This window comes from Oryctolagus cuniculus, chromosome 8, assembly GCF_964237555.1.
Source record: "Oryctolagus cuniculus chromosome 8, mOryCun1.1, whole genome shotgun sequence".
Taxonomy (NCBI): domain Eukaryota; kingdom Metazoa; phylum Chordata; class Mammalia; order Lagomorpha; family Leporidae; genus Oryctolagus; species Oryctolagus cuniculus.
Genome location: NC_091439.1, coordinates 80,819,098 through 80,835,209, shown reverse-complemented (window position 1 = coordinate 80,835,209; position 16,112 = coordinate 80,819,098). Strand labels below are relative to the sequence as shown.

At 39.6% G+C, this 16,112-nt stretch overlaps 1 protein-coding gene and 1 pseudogene across 1 annotated transcript in view; both read right to left on the bottom strand.

The window, feature by feature from the left end:
- Positions 1-16,112, bottom strand: part of ARHGAP24 (Rho GTPase activating protein 24) — a 518,143-nt gene that overhangs the window by 435,513 nt on the left and 66,518 nt on the right. The window lies entirely within an intron of this gene.
- Positions 6,178-11,627, bottom strand: LOC100358110 (FMR1-interacting protein NUFIP2 pseudogene; annotated as a pseudogene).

The window sequence follows — 16,112 nt, the reverse complement described above, 5'->3', positions numbered from 1 at the left end:
AAATTTCCAAAGTACACCTTATGGATTACAATGGCTTCCCCCTCATAACGTCCCTCCCACCCACAACCGTTCCCTTTCCCACTCCCTCTCCCCTTCCATTCACATCAAGATTCATTTTCGATTCTCTTTATATACAGAAGATCAGTTTAGCATACATTAAGTAAAGATTTCAACAGTTTGCTCCCACACAGAAACATAAAGTGAAAAATACTGTTTGAGTACTAGTTATAGCATTAAATCTCAATGTACAACACACTAAGGACAGAGATCCTACATGAGGAGTAAGTGCACAGTGACTCCTGTTGTTGACTTAACAAATTGACACTCTTGTTTATGGCATCAGTAATCACCCTAGGTTCTTGTCATGAGCTGCCAAGGCTATGGAAGCCCCCTGAGTTCACCGACTCTGATCATATTTAGACAAGGCCATGGTCCAAGTGGAAGTTCTCTCCTCCCTTCAGAGAAAGGTACCTCCTTCTTTGATGACCCATTCTTTCCACTGGGATCTCACTCATGGAGATCTTTCATTTAGGTTTTTTTTCCCCCAGAGTGTCTTGGCTTTCCATGCCTGAAATACTCTCATGGGCATTTCAGCCAGATCCGCATGCCTTAAGGGCTGATTCTGAGGCCAGAGTGCTGTTTAGGACATCTGCCATTCTATGGGTCTGCTGTGTATCTCACTTCCCATGTTGGATCATTCTCTCCCTTTTTGATTCTACCAGCTAGTATTTGCAGACACTATTCTTATTTATGTGATCCCTTTGGTTCTTAGTCCTATCATTAGGATCAATTGTGAACAGAAATTGATCACTGGGACTAGTGAGATGGCATTGGTACATGCCACCTTGATGGGATTGAATTCGAATCCCCTGGTATGTTTCTAACTCTACCGTTTGAGGTAAGTCAGCTTGAGCATGTCCCGGATTGCACATCTCTTCCCTCTCTTATTTCCACTCTTATATTTAACAGCAATCACTTTTCAGTTAAGTTTCAGCACTTAAGAATAATTGTGTATTGATTACAGTATTCAACCAAAAGTATTAAGTAGAACAAACAAAAAAGATACTAAGAGGGATAACATATTAAGTTGTTCATCAACAGTCAAGGCGAGGGCTGATCAAGTCACTGTTTATTATTTCACATAACATTTCTTCAATAACTATCAATATGTGGCTGATTTAGAAATTAAATTTTTAATATTCTAAATATTCAGATTTCAGGGCAAAATATAAGTCCTTTTTATGTGAATCTGTAACATTCTACTTGATTTTAAATACAAAGCTCATACTTTAGTTCATTTTGGAATTATTTTTAGGCATTTATTAGATTCTCAGAGTCACATTAGATTCTCAGAGTCACAGCAAATTCATGATAATTAATACAAACCTCATTAATTCTCATGTTAATGTGATATTAATGTAAATAGAACATTTAATGTAGTTCATAGATACAATCCTAAGAATGCAATGATACTTCCCTTCCTCTTTATTTCTTAATTTTTTTTAAAACTTTTATTTAATGCATATAAATTTCCAAAGTACGACTTATGGATTACAATGGCTTCCCCCCCATACCGTCCCTCCCACCCACAACCCTCCCCTTTCCCACTCCCTCTCCCCTTCCATTCACATCAAGATTCATTTTCGAGTATCTTAATATACAGAAGATCAGCTTAGTATACATTAAGTATGGATTTTAACAGTTTGCTCCCACACAGAAACATAAAGTGAAAAATAACAGATGATTTTTTTTTAATGATGATGAAATCAGAGCAGACCTATTGTCATGTTTAATCCCAGTGAGAGTCAAGTTGGGAATTGATAATTTCTTTTTTTTTTTTTTTTTTTTTTTTTTTTTACAGAAGATCAGTTTAGTATGCATTAAGTAAGGATTTCAACAGTTTGCACCCCCATAGAAACACAAAGTGAAATATATTGTTTGAGTACTCGTTATAGCATTAAATCTCAATGTACAGCACATTAAGGATAGAGATCCTACATGAGGAGTAAGTGCACAGTGACTCCTGTTGTTGACTTTACCAATTGACACTCCTGTCTATGGCATCAGTAATCTCCCTATGCTCCAGTCATGAGTTTCCTAGGCTATGGAAGCCCTCTGAGTTCTCTGACTCTTATCTTGTTTAGACAAGGTCATAGTCAAAGTGGAGGTTCTCTCCTCCCTTCAGAGAAAGGTACCTCCTTCTTTGAAGACCTGTTCTTTCCACTGGGATCTCACTCGCAGAGATCTTTTGCCAGAGTGTCTTGGCTTTCCATGCCTGAAATACAATTTTTGATTTTTATTTTATTTTTAGTTGAAGGAGTAAAATTTGATTTTTCAGTAGAGGTATACATATAGTTAAATGCTTAATGCTCCACTAAATAAAGAGTTCAATGAATAAAAATTTTAAAAGACCAGGAATCTAGGCAAAGGTTATAAACAATAATCAAATGAAAAGATGTCCTTTTCACTCATATACTGAAAACCTTTCACTCATATACAGTATATCAGGGTACCATTTTCTCCACATGCTTACTAGCATTTGTTATTTTTTTATTTTTGGATGATAACCATTCTAACTGGGATGAGGTGATACCTCATAGTGGTTTTTATTTGCATTTCTCTGATGGCTAGTGATCCTGAGCATTTTTCATAAGTTTGTAGTCATTTGTATTTCATCCATTAAAAAGTGCCTGTTCAGATTCTTTGCCCATTTCTTAACTGAGTTGTTTGTATTATTGTTGTTGAGTTTCTTGAGCTTCTTGTATTATATATTCTAGATATAAATCCTTTATTGGATATATAGTTTGCAACTATTTTCTCCTATTCTGTAAGTTGCCTCTCACTTGGTTGAATGTTTCCTTTGCTGTGCAGGAGCTTCTTAGCTTAATATAATCCCATTTGCCTAGATTTGCTTTTATTGCCTGTGCTTCTGAGTTCTATTTAAGAAGTCTTCGCTTGGGATAATGTCTTGCAAAGTTTCTCCTGTGTTTTCCTCTGATAATTTGAAGGTTTCAGGTCTTAGATTTAGATCTTTGATCAACTATGAGTTAATTTTTGGAAAGGATGTAAGATAGAGATATTGTTTCACACTTCTGCATATGGAGATCCAATTTTCCAAACACCATTTGCTAGAAGACACTTTCCTTTCCTCAGGGAGTGATTTTAACTCATTTGTCAAAGATTAGTTGGTTACAGATGCATGCATTAATTTCTGGGGGTTTCTATTCTGTTCCATTGGTCTACATGTCTATTTTTGTTCCAGCACCAAGCTGATTGATTACAAAAACCCTGTAGTTCATCCTGAAATCTGATAGCATGATATCTCCAGCTTGCTTTTATTGCTTAAGATTGCTTTGGCTATTAGGATTCTTTTGTGTTTCCATAAGAATTTTAGGATTGTCTTTTCTAGGTCTGTTAAGAATGTTCTTGGCATTTTGATTTGGATCACATTGAATCTGTAAACTACATAACATAGCATGGGCATTCTGATGATATTAATTATTCTAATCCATGAACCTGGAAGTTTTTTCCATGGTTTGTGTCTTCCTCTAATTTTCATTAATGTTTCTTAATTTTTACTGTAGATATTTTTCATATCCTTAGTTAAACTTAACCCAATGTATTAATTAAAATTTCTTGTAACTATTGTGAATGGAACAGATCTTACAAGTTCTTTCTAAGCCATTGTTGGTGTATAAAAATATTATTGATTTTCGTGTGTTGATTTTGTATCTTGCAACTTTGCCAAATGCTCTTATGAATTCTAATAGTCTTGATGGGGTCTTTTGGTTCTGCTATGTAAACAACTGTGTCATGTCCAAACAGGGATATTTGACTTCCTCCTTTCCAATTTGTATCCACTTGATTTCTTTTCTTACCTAATAGCTCTGCATAAATCTTCCAGAATTATACTGAATAATAATGGTGAGAGTGTGCGTCCTTTTCTGGTTCCAGATCATAGTGGAACTGCTTCCACCTTTTCACCATTCAATACAATGGTGGTTGTGGATTTGTCATCCCACCCTGGTTTGATAGAACCCTGAATGTGCCTGATTACAGCTGTGAATTTTGAATGTGAATTCTTAGTTCTAAATCTTTCCTTTCTCCATCCCACAATTCCATCTGGATTTTCCTGGGTATTCTCAAAGCCATGTCCTTCTCTCCTACCCTTGTTACATTTAATAGAAGTTGGTAATTCACATCGAATTTCTCTTACCTGCTGCTATACACTGAATGTCTCTATTTTCCCAAATTCATATGTCAAAGCCCTTACCTTGATTAGATAATATTTTGATACAATCCTTTTGGGAAGTAATCAGGATTAGGTAAAATCATGAGGGTGGTGTCCTAGTCTGATTAGTCCTCTTGTAAAAAGTTCACCTTATGACTTGCTCTCTCTTTTTATACCATTTGCAAAAATGAGGTCATGTGAGAACACAGTGAGATGGTGGCTGCCTACAAGCCAGGAGAAGAGATCTCAGAATATAACCTATCTTTCTGGCATCTTGACCTTAGATTTCCCAGCCTCCAGAATGATGAAATGAATGTCTGTTATTTAAGCCACCCAGTCCATAGCATTTTGTTATGGTAGCCCCAGAATAATAAGACACTTTCCAATGTACCCATCCCCCCACTGTCTGCTCATCACTTACAGCCTCTCCAAGGCCTGGAGAATTGTTCTCAGTAAAGAGGAATCCACTGTGAGACTCCACCATTCAGCTCCATCCATGGACATGAACCAATGACTAACTGGAAAAGCAACATAAAAGGAGCCTCCTCAGCTCCATGGAGCCCAACTCTCTGTTAGCAGTTCTACTCTAGAGCTTCCCATAAGATTAGGCCAATGCTAGTTGACTCCTAACTTGATTTCCCTGTCCCATTCTGCTTTCTTTATGTGCCTTCTCCTGTGATCACCCCCTAATAAATTATTTGAAAAAGAGTTCTCACCTTTAGCTCTGCTTTAAGGACCTCCAGCCTTAAACCATTGCAAGTTACAGTCGCCTAAACATTTGTCACTCTCTTTTCCCCTCCTGACTTCCATACTGTGACAAAAATTCAACATTGAGTTTAGTGCCATTCTTTCTCACAAGTAGGCAAGTTCTGCTGCTGCCTCCAACTTTCTGTCCATGCTCCATGTCCCAACCAAAGCACTGAAGTACTTGGCTTCTCAGTTTGGTAGAACTAGAGAAGCCAGGAACGCAAGGAGAATGAGTTTGTCAGTGCCATCTCCAAGTTTATGGGTATTTTGCTGAAAGCAGTAATGAGGCAGGAAGATATAATAACAAGAGGGTGCAAGTGTGAACAGGAGGAATGGAAAGACAGAAGTATAGGTGATGGCAGAAAGAACAGGTAAAGTGTAAGGAGACAAAGCATTTCCATCATGAGACAGTAAGATTCCATGGCCTACCACATTTCAGACATTAAGTGTGTGGCTATGTGCTTCAACCCTGAAGAAAACTGTGGCATGCATGTACAGATATGTGCAAGTACACACATACACACACACACACACACACTCCTTTGAAAGTAATTGCAATGAGAGAGTCACCACTTCAGACTATTTTGAATACCTACTCTATCTAAAACACTGTTCAAATCTAGATCCATCACATATTTTTCCTTGCTTATTATAATATCCTTCTATTTACTCCTTGATTCCATTATTACCGCAGGGATATGATGCATTCTTCCCACAGCAGCAGAATTTTCTATCATGAAACAAAAGAGGTCATGTTACAACCCTGCTTAAAAATCCCCATAATGACCTATTTACACTCAAATCCAAATTATTTGTCATGACCTAAAAGGCCTAGCATAATTGCTGTCTACCTTTCCCAGGACACTGCTTTCCCATCTTTGAGTGACTCATCCCTCATCACTGAATTCGCAATTTATTTTATTTTTTATACATTTTTAAAACTTTTTAAAAATTTTTATTTAAAAACACAAACGACTTTTCACTTCAGAATGTAATCAAGCCAAGTTAACTGTGTATCCACCAACTATTCCAGAACTGTAGAACTTCACTGCCCTCCCATATTCCCATCCCATAAGGAAAAAGAAAGAAAGAAAGAAAAAAGAAAAAGAAACAAAGTGTTTCCCCCACAACACCACACAGAGGCTGCTTAACTCCTGGCAAGGCATGCAAATTATATCTGCTAAAAAAAAAAAAAAAAAAAAAAAAAACCTGTAAACTTCAGCATTCTTGCAGGGCTTAAAGTAAAAGCAAAAGATCAAGGGAAGAGTAGGGGAAAATGTTGAATCGTTCTGGGTTCCCTGTGATTAGTGTATCATTTAGTCACAGGACAACATACAAAGATCTTAAGTGGATTTGCCTTTCCAGTGAGTCATTTGTTGCCCGAGTTGATGACAGCAGGAACTTCAGAAGCACTTCAGAAGTTTAGTCTGTATTCATTAATCACTTGAATTCACACTTAAAAACAAAAACTAACAAAGAAAAGAAAAACAAAACTATTCAGTACCATGTGTAGTCCTTGAAATGAATTTGAATCCTTAAGAAGTCTAATTACTTTCAGTTGCCTTTTTTTAAATAACTCTATGTATATGTATATATATTTGTGTATATTATCCTGTGATTCTACTTATGGTTCCTCTGCAGTGTTGCAGATCTAAGAGCATAAAAGCCTTGTGTCCCCCATAAGCAGTGGCTCTAATGCTGCAGAAAGGTTACAGTTAGGCAGTCAGGTCCTCATTGATCTGGACTAGCCATGGCTTCATTGTAAGTGATTATCCTTTTGGGATCTTGCTTCTGCAAATTCCAAATAGATTCCATTTCTTTAGTGTGAGATACAATAGCAGCCCTCAGGTCAAAAGAACCCCAGCTATTTTTCCTTTCTAGGCCTCTCTGGTATCTCTGTTCTTTGGAGGAGCCCTACACAGTGTTCGCAGGAGAGGCCAGAGGATTTTGATTTTCTATCTCATAGTCCTTTGAGAGAAACACTAAAGCACCTTGACTACTGGTGTCTGCTTTTTGCAGGTCACCTATATGACTGGGTTCCAAGGATAAGGCTCCCCTCTCAGTAGTCCCAGATTTTAGAATGCTACTCAGAACTTGAGCACTAGTCCGTTTCTCCAGCTCATAAGCCTTGGGAACCACAGGATGCTCAGTTCCTGAGGGGATTATTTCAGCTCCCTGTGAAACCAACGTGGCAGGATATTCTCCTTGAAATGTCACCTCTACCACTTTATGATCAGATGACTTCCCAGTAACAGCCTCAGGGCCAGCACTGGGCTCATTTATAAATCATAAACCCCAGTGATTCTGGAAGATATCCCCCAGGTTTTGTTGATCGGTCTGAGAGGGCAGATCCACTTGTGCTGTGCTTAAAAGCACAGTTTGCATATTTGAAGGATAAATAAAAAGGCTAGGCTTTATTTGTTTAACAGCTGCTGAAGTTAGACTCACGTCCTGGAGCACTGAATCAGCCCCAGAAGAGATGGGTGTTAAAGTATTAGCAGCAGTAGTTAGCAGTGGCTGGCCCCCTGGAGGATACACACTTGCATCAGTCCCCGCTAAGACAGGCCCGTTAGAAAAGCTGGCAGAAGTAACAGATTTCAGTGCCGGCACAGGAAGCTGGGATAACCGACTTGAAGATTGTGTCTGAGTTTCTCCAGTAGATGATGAAGAGGATGAGGGCGAAGACAGTGACACAGAGTTCTGTTTAGTTTTATTGAGGTTTTCCTTAACTTTGCTTGCATAACTTATTTTAGGAAGGATTTTAGCACTGCTATTGTCCACTGGAAAAACTGGGGGTGGTTTCAATAGGGTCCACAGGTCCTCCTTGGAGGCAACAGCCGAGGCATGCTTTCCTTTGGGCCGATCAGCAACCTTTTTGCTGCTCACACCAGGTTTTATATCTGAGCTTTCCCGAAGCACATCACCCACGGCAGGTTTTCCTCGACTTGTTCCTCCAGGCCCAGGTTCATATTTCCAAACAGGCTTGGAACCATCTACTGGTGTTCCCTTTAGTTCACTATAGTCAGGCTTGAAAGTTTCAAGTCCCTGTTTTAAGGTTGGGACACTGGTCTCTTGTTGCATTATTTTTTCCGGCACTAAATTAAGGTTTACACAACCCTTGGCACTAATGTGCCTAACTTTTCTTTTCTTAGGAGTGGTATATCTGCCCTCTGACCCACTACCATCATTATCTGCTCCTTTGCCCATATAACCGTTAGCAATATAGCCTGAATTAATTGTTAACAACACCATGTGGAATTGCTACAGTATCAGTCTTCTCTACAGACTGGTTCTCTCCAGATTTGTTTTCATGAGACTTCCCATTCTTTTTGTCCATACTGTTTTTCTGAATGAAATTCCTGGTTTTAATTCCTGCTTTCCCAAAGGTGCTGGCCTTTACAGTCTGCTTCAGGCTAGGGTCTACAACCTGCTGGTTGTCACTAAGGACCCTGGAAATGGGGTTGGTAGCTTCATAAGTACCCAGAATATTTAAAGATATTTCTCTTTCTCCAGCATTACCATTTAGTTCACCATAGTCTGTTTTCTTCTTCGGTGTTTCCTGGTGCTGCTGGAGGGTGTGTTTCTGCTCATGTTTTAGTGGCTTTGGCTGGGCTTTGGGGTTGCCCTCAGCTCCATGCTGCAGGTATTGGTGAGGCTGCTGGTGGTGGTCGTGGTTGTGGCTGTGGTTGTAGAAATAATAATGGTGGCGGTGGTGTGATTGCTTCTGCTGCTGCTGCAGGGGTGTGATGATGTGGGTGGTGGTGGCTGTGATGGTGTAGAGGCAGTGGCTAGCTGCGCTTCTCCTCCATTGAAAGCGGCTGGAACTCCCTGGCTAAGGCTGCGGGCTGCTGCACCGTCAGGATCTGAGACTGCTTCTGAGGGCTCACTTAGTATATCTCTGAATTCTCAATTTAAATGTTACCTTATCATGGAAGCTCCCATTGGCCACCCTTGCTACTACCACTCCCATCCCTCCTCATACTCTATTTGACCTTATTTTATTTTCTCCACAGCACACAAGGAACTCTTTTCTGTCTTGCTATTTTTTTAATCTGTCTCTCCCCCTTGGTGTGTGAGCACCCTGGATGGTGGCCTTTTAATGAAGCCACAGTGCAGAGGAAGCAGGGATAGTCTATTAAATCCATAGTCATATGCTGAGTCCATGAATATCCCCTAAGGAATATAACACTAAAAAAAGCATAGAACTATAGAATGGTAACAGATGCACACATATACACTCTACATAGCAACGAGTCATATAAGAGATTGAATATATAGAAAGTGTTGCAAATATGTATATTTGTCAAAAATATGTGGCAAAAATAAGCAGATCTAAAGAACTAGATCTTAGTAGCTGGTTGCAAGCAGAAAAAAAGTAATATCTAACTATAGAAAACTGATGAGTGATAAACAGCTCACCTTTTGTCTGTCCCTCATTGTCTTATCACCTCTGAGCTTGAAGACCAAACCAAACTATGGTACCTACAAAGAAGTAGGTCTAAAACTGGGAAGGATCTAATGAAGATTGTTTTAGCCTGAGATAAATTTCAAGAGCCTAACTCTGCTTTCAGGAAGCAACTTAATTTCTTCAAATACATTGAAAGGGCCCTGGGTTTTAATATATGGTTTTCCCTCTGCCTGGACTTCATGGTCAACTTTAGCTCTGCTACCAATGCTTCCCTGTCAGCTGAAATGCCCATGCCTTGACCAATGCCACTGCCTTCCCCAGGCATGAAATTTCCCTTCTGTGTGATCCCATATTATCAAATGCTGAGCATTATCACACATGGGCCATGTGCTTATTCTTGCCGGTCTTCTCTGCCCTCATTTCTTGAACCCAATAGACTGACATATAGTGAAAACTCAAACATTTGTTGATCAAAAGCAAAATGAGTGAATAAATGAATAAAAGCTTTTGTCAGTTTTTGAGAGGATCAATTTCATCCAGAATGTGATACAAAACTCCTAAAGCAGTTAGCATATACCATTCAAGGATATCCTGTCTGATTTTCTCATCTAAACATAACCCAGAGTTAGTGGTTTAAAGCTAAACTGAATTTCAGAAACTATTGAGCAAATTATACTGTCATTTGTGTCACTGCATGAGACACTTGTGATGTGAGTTTAAAATAACAAAACATTTTTCTTAAAAATTAAGAATATAAGCATGATGAAAACAAGAGAAATGGAATAAGATACAACAGTCGTGAATACAAAGTTTAAAATAGTCACTGAAAGGGCACACCTAGGAGAACTAGGTATTAATTAACTAACTATTAATTCTGTTAATGTAGGACTGTTTTCCTGAGGAAACATTAAAAATACATTTGAAATTAAATTATCTAAAACATCAGAGAAGACACAATAGTAGAAAAATATGTATATGTTGGGATGGATTAGGAATACCAATCTATAATTTACATTTTAATCTTTAATTTTTCCATATTCACTTAGTAAGAAACAAAGATTACTTACTAGGATAAACCTTTTATTAAGGAAAATAAATGTTCTTAACTATTTACTTTGTTTTGGTTGTATATTTCATGCTTCATCCTTTCTGGAAAAATATGCTCCCTCTATAGGAAGTTTTGATTCAACTAGCAAGAAAAGCTTTATAATATTTACTTAGAAGTGTTCCCCACATCACATCACTCTCTCAGAGACAAGTAAAAATGAAAACCATTGGAGTTTCCAATGCTGATAACCTGAACATAAATAAAAATTAAATCAAATACACTATTATTGATGGGATTAAGAAAGGATTTACAGATATGTGGAAATTGTTCTGCTGTGATGCAAGCTCTTGGCAGACATTATTAATCACCTGGATACACATGCAGAACCCCTCTCAATTGTACTCTAGACAGTCACAATCAATCAATCATATGTGGACAAGAGAACAAGACCCATTCTTTAGTTCTGTAAGCAAACTAAGAAATGAAGATATTCCTTAAATATCAAAGAGAATCTGAGGCACTCTTCCCAAAAGGGATGCTAGTTGAATTGAAAAAAGCAACTTCTTTTCATGAGAACAAGAAAAAAATGAATTGCTTTACTAAAGCTCAAAGATAGAAAATATAATTGTACCATGTGATAAAAAGGAACAAGGAAACAAAATCTGAAGCATGGAAATACAAATTGTATTTCCTTTTAGTTTATATTAATTAGTCCAGGCTGGCGCCATGGCTGGCATCCCATATGGGCACCGGGTTCCAGTCCCAGCTGCTCCTCTTCCAGGCCAGCTCTCTGCTGTGGCCCGGGAGGGCAGTGGAGGACGGCCCAAGTGCTTGGGCCCTGCACCTGCATGGGAGACCAGGAGAAGCACCTGGCTCCTGGCTTCAGATTGGCACAGTATCGGCCATGGTAGACATTTAGGGGGTGAACCAATGGAAGGGAGACCTTTCTCTCTGTCTCTCTCACTGTCTAACTCTGCCTGTCAAATTAAAAAAAATAAAAAAATGAAAAAATATTAATTAGTGCAATCTATGATTAGAATCCTCAAAAGTAGGTTAGAAACTTCATTTTCATTTTTTTTTTTTTTTTTTTTGCTTTGGGATGTTTTTAAAACCAGTCTTAGACTCACAGTAACACTGAGAGAAAGGTGGAGATTTTCCATAAACCCTTAGTCCCCACAAAACACAGTGTCGCTTATTACCAAAATTCCCCAGGAAAATGGCACACCTGTTACAGCTGATCACGTGGCATTGTCCCCAGAGTTCACGGATGTCATTAGGGTTCACTCCTGGTGCTGTGCATTCTCTGGGCCTAGACACATGTATGGGGACATGGATCTCCATTAGAGTGACACAGAGTATGTCACCGCCCTAAAAATCCCCTGCACTCCTATTCACCCCTCTCCTCAGGCCACCTCTGGCAACCACTCATCTCTCTACCATCTCAAGAGAGAAACTTGACTGTCTAAACATCTTCATTTTTAAGCTGTTCTGCTTCCTTCCGTTCTCCGACTCATAGTAAAACTGCTTTGAAAAGCTATCTCAAAGAAAAGAGTTTCTAAACATGGAAAGTAATAGAATTTCACTATAGAAAGGATGAGGCTGTGATGGCAGGGTTGGGGAGTGGTTTGCGCATGGTGGAGGGAGCTGGGCTCGGGAAGAGAAGCAGGTGGGACCTGGAAAGACAGGCTCAGCTGGGGCAATGCTGCTCAGCAGGGTCCTACCCACACTAGGAAAGGAACTGCGCCTCTCACCCATGGAGTCCCTCCTGCTCTATACCCCAGTGCTTGTATTTTGAAGCCTAGATAAGAGCTTTTCTAAAACACTACTTTTAGTATTAGTTTCCTTTCCTGAGTCTAACCCAGGAAAATCAAATGTTGTTGATTATATTATCATTTCAAATCTCTCTGTGGGGCCAGCTTTTTATTCAGCCATACTTCAAAGAAAATACTTCACAAGTGGGTAAACTTTGAAGAAGACAGCCATTTGTCTCCAATGAACTCTCAGGTTTGCTCCTTCAAATAAAAGCCCTGAGGTACTTAATGATTTCCAATGAGGACTTCTGCTTCTTTGTCAATTAATCCTGAGGCTTGAACATCATCAGCTTGCTTTGTAAGCTCAGGAAAATTACTGGCTCACTAAGTATATAAGTCTTATCCTAATCACTGGACCATAGTTGCTCTCCCAGGGGTTTATTACACCGATAATACAACTTTTTCATTTGAATCTGAGGAAGGTGGGGAGAAGATGTCAAAGTAAAAACAAACATGACTTCTGTTCTATTTTACTGCACATCATAGCGTGGTGAGCTTTGATGCATTAAACTGCAAGCGTTGATAAGGTACTATAATTATCACAAAATTTGAACACATTTGTGCCCTTCAATGTATAATTAATTTATACTTTAATTTTAGATAAGCTGAGTAGGAACCTAGCACCTGAATACATTTAATTGGCAATTCAGTGAAAGACAAGTAATTTCTATACAGAGGAAAAAAAAAATTTCTGAAATTAGGCAGTTTAGTGGGACCTATGTTTTTTAGGGCATGTTCAGAAACTTATCTTTGGTGGACCCCCTCCCTCATGCCATGTTGTGTTGGTTGGTCCCAGTATCCCACTGCTACAGACATAGGCCTAGACTTGATTACTCACAGGACCTGATCATCCTAGCCAGAGTAACTGTCCCTGGGAATGGATGTGTGACTGAAGTGATGCTAAGTGTATCCTTCCTTAGAATAGATACAGAAACACCAGAGGGATAAGCATCTGAGGTCGATAGCATTCATTTCCCAGCCCCACAGAGCTGAAAAATAAAGGTATGCAGAGAGAAGCCAATGTGGAAGAAGAAAGGAGAGAGAGCCCTGGAATAGCCACCCGCGGTCTAGTCCCTGCTGCTCTGGTTCTTGTGTGTCTTCCTTTGGCCCTGTGAGATATGTCTTATTCATCCCAGTAACGTGAGCAAATAAGTTTTCCGTTGCTGAATCCAGTTTGAGTTAGTTCAATCACTTGCCACGTAAGAGTCTATTAACATCAAGGAACAACACTTGATGAACATATTTATGGGAAATTTTTATTTAAAATAATAACTAGCTACAATATATAAAAATTAAGTCAATGTGGATCTGAATTCTAAATTTACAAGCAAAAAGTTCTAGAAGAAACTATGTAACAATTCACAGCCTAGGAGAACCAATCTCCAGGGACGAGTGTGTGTGCCTGTGGGTAGTACACATTCATTTCTTTCTCACAGTAACTTTCTGAAGTACCTACTGCTAATCTTTCTACTTCACAGATGAGAAAACGAAGATACACAAACTAGCATCAGTTCTCATGTTAATAAGGTGGCTGATTCTAAACAACCAAGTATTGGAATTTAAGTAGAATTGAAGCAGAGATTGTGCTGTTAACCACAACTGCACATTGCCTATCAAATATTAAGGGGAAATAAATAGCATAGAACACACACATGGATTTAGAAAAATCCAATTGATTCTTCTTTTTAACTTCTATTTAATAAACATAAATTTCCAAAGTATAATTTTGGATTATAGCAGCTTTTCCCCCCATAACCTCCCTCCCACCTGCAACCATTCCATCTCCCACTCCCTCTCCCATCCCATTCATATCAAGATTCATCTTCAATTATCTTTATATACAGAAGATCAATTTAGTATATACTAAGTAAAGATTTCAACATTCTTCTGCTAAAACCTACTACCTATGTCTTGACCCATATACACACATTCTGTATGCATAGCCCTATGTTACAGACATATCGCTAATGTTTTCTTTTCTTGATATTTATACACATATTTCCATTCTGAGATTTTGCTTTTAAAATTGTGAAGCTCAGCAGTCCCTTCCTTGCGAACCTCCTACCACAACTGACTGCTCTTTCCCTTTCAGCAAGTTTAGCGCAGCCAAGTGAAAGAGCCTGGAAGCCGCTTTTTGCCCATCCTTTGCAGGAGCCAGTAAATGTAACACAGCCGTATGCGGTACACTTGATATTCTTGGCTCAGGAAAAAACAAATGAGGCACATGTGCTTGGTCCTTTATGACGAAAAGATTAGCAGTGAATGAGACAAATTCCTTTTTGTTTACAAAAAATGAAACTACAGAGCACTGTGTCTTGTTAGTTAGGAAAGTACAAAGAGATAAGTCCTAAGAATTTCATTATAGCATGACTTCCAAGTGCTCACTCACTCCAGGCGCCAATACCTGCATCACCTGTTTTGCACAGTTAGAGCTCCCCAGACGCCAGGCAATCACTCATGGAAACCCTAAGTGCAATTTTGCTAGGACCTGAAATAAGGAAAAATACAACACTGAACAACTCTTATGCAAGGATGAATTTAAATAGCAACGGAATTATCTGAGACAGATCAAAGTCACAGAGTTAGGACAACCGTAAGAATTGAAATCTATTACATGTTAACATGTCTGACACATTGCTCTAGAAAAAATAATCTCTCTCTGTCTCTCTCTCTCTCTCACACACACACACTTTTTCATAAATATTATATATCACATAAACCCTTTAAAGATATGGCTAATGTCCCTGTTGTATACACAAACCAAGAGGCTAAAGTAACTTGCCCAAGGCATATGTCTAGTAAGTATCTGAAAAATGATCTGAACACAAATCTAGATCCTGAATGGGTTTTCCCTCATTTTATTCCTATTGAACTGCATTGCTTCATACTCAGATTATCCACAAACCACCATTTTATGCGTCCCAGCTTTCCAGAAAGTGAAGGGATGAATAAAGGGAAAAGAAAGAGATAGACATTTAAATATTTATTATATCACAGCTTAATGTTATAAAAACATGTGACAAACTTAACAGACCATTGAGTGTCGCTCCCCCTCTTCGTGGAGGAACGACACTAAGCCCTGCCTAGGCTTCATATCCGAGTCACGGCACCATTATGTCGCTCCCCCTCTTCATGGAGGAGCAACACAGGACCCTGCGCTGTTCTTTCGTCTGCTCGGCCCTCCCCGGGTTTGCTGCTGGTTCTTCCCGGGTTGGCTACTATCCCTTCCACCTCCGTGGAAGGGCAGTTCCCCCTGGCCACATTCCCCACTTCCGCAGGGGAGTGGCACACCGCCGGCCGGCTTTCTTGGGGGGCTGCACAGGTGTTCCTTCAGATGTTCCCCATAGATGTTCCTGGTGCATGCCGTCTCTCTCCTCCTTTATAGTCCTCCTCCGCCAATCCTAACTCGGCTGCCCACACGCCGAGTACGCTGCTCTCCAATCAGGAGCAAGTGCAAGTCCTACAGTTTATTAGCTGAACTGGAGGCAGCTGTGCGGAAGCTGTTTACTTCTCTCCCAGCGCCATATTGTGGGAGAGCAGATGCATAGAATAAGTCTTAATTCCAGTAACAGTCTAGTCCGGTTTGCTCCCCACAGATCCCCCTTTCTTTTTATTTTTTGGCGTTGATACGCGCCTGTCTTCGGTGTCCCGCGGCACACACTCTGCTCTACTTGCTAGAGTTGCCACAGGCTCTTACAAGTCCTATCAATCAGGAAAACCGAATCCGGGTCCTCTCTTCGCCATTGTGAGGAGGTTTTTAGGCGCTGATGCGTGCCTGTGTTCGGTGCCCTGCAGCGCATGCTCTGCTCTGCTAGAACTGCCTGCAGGTGTTTACAAAACCTATCAGGCAAACCGAATCCAAGCCTT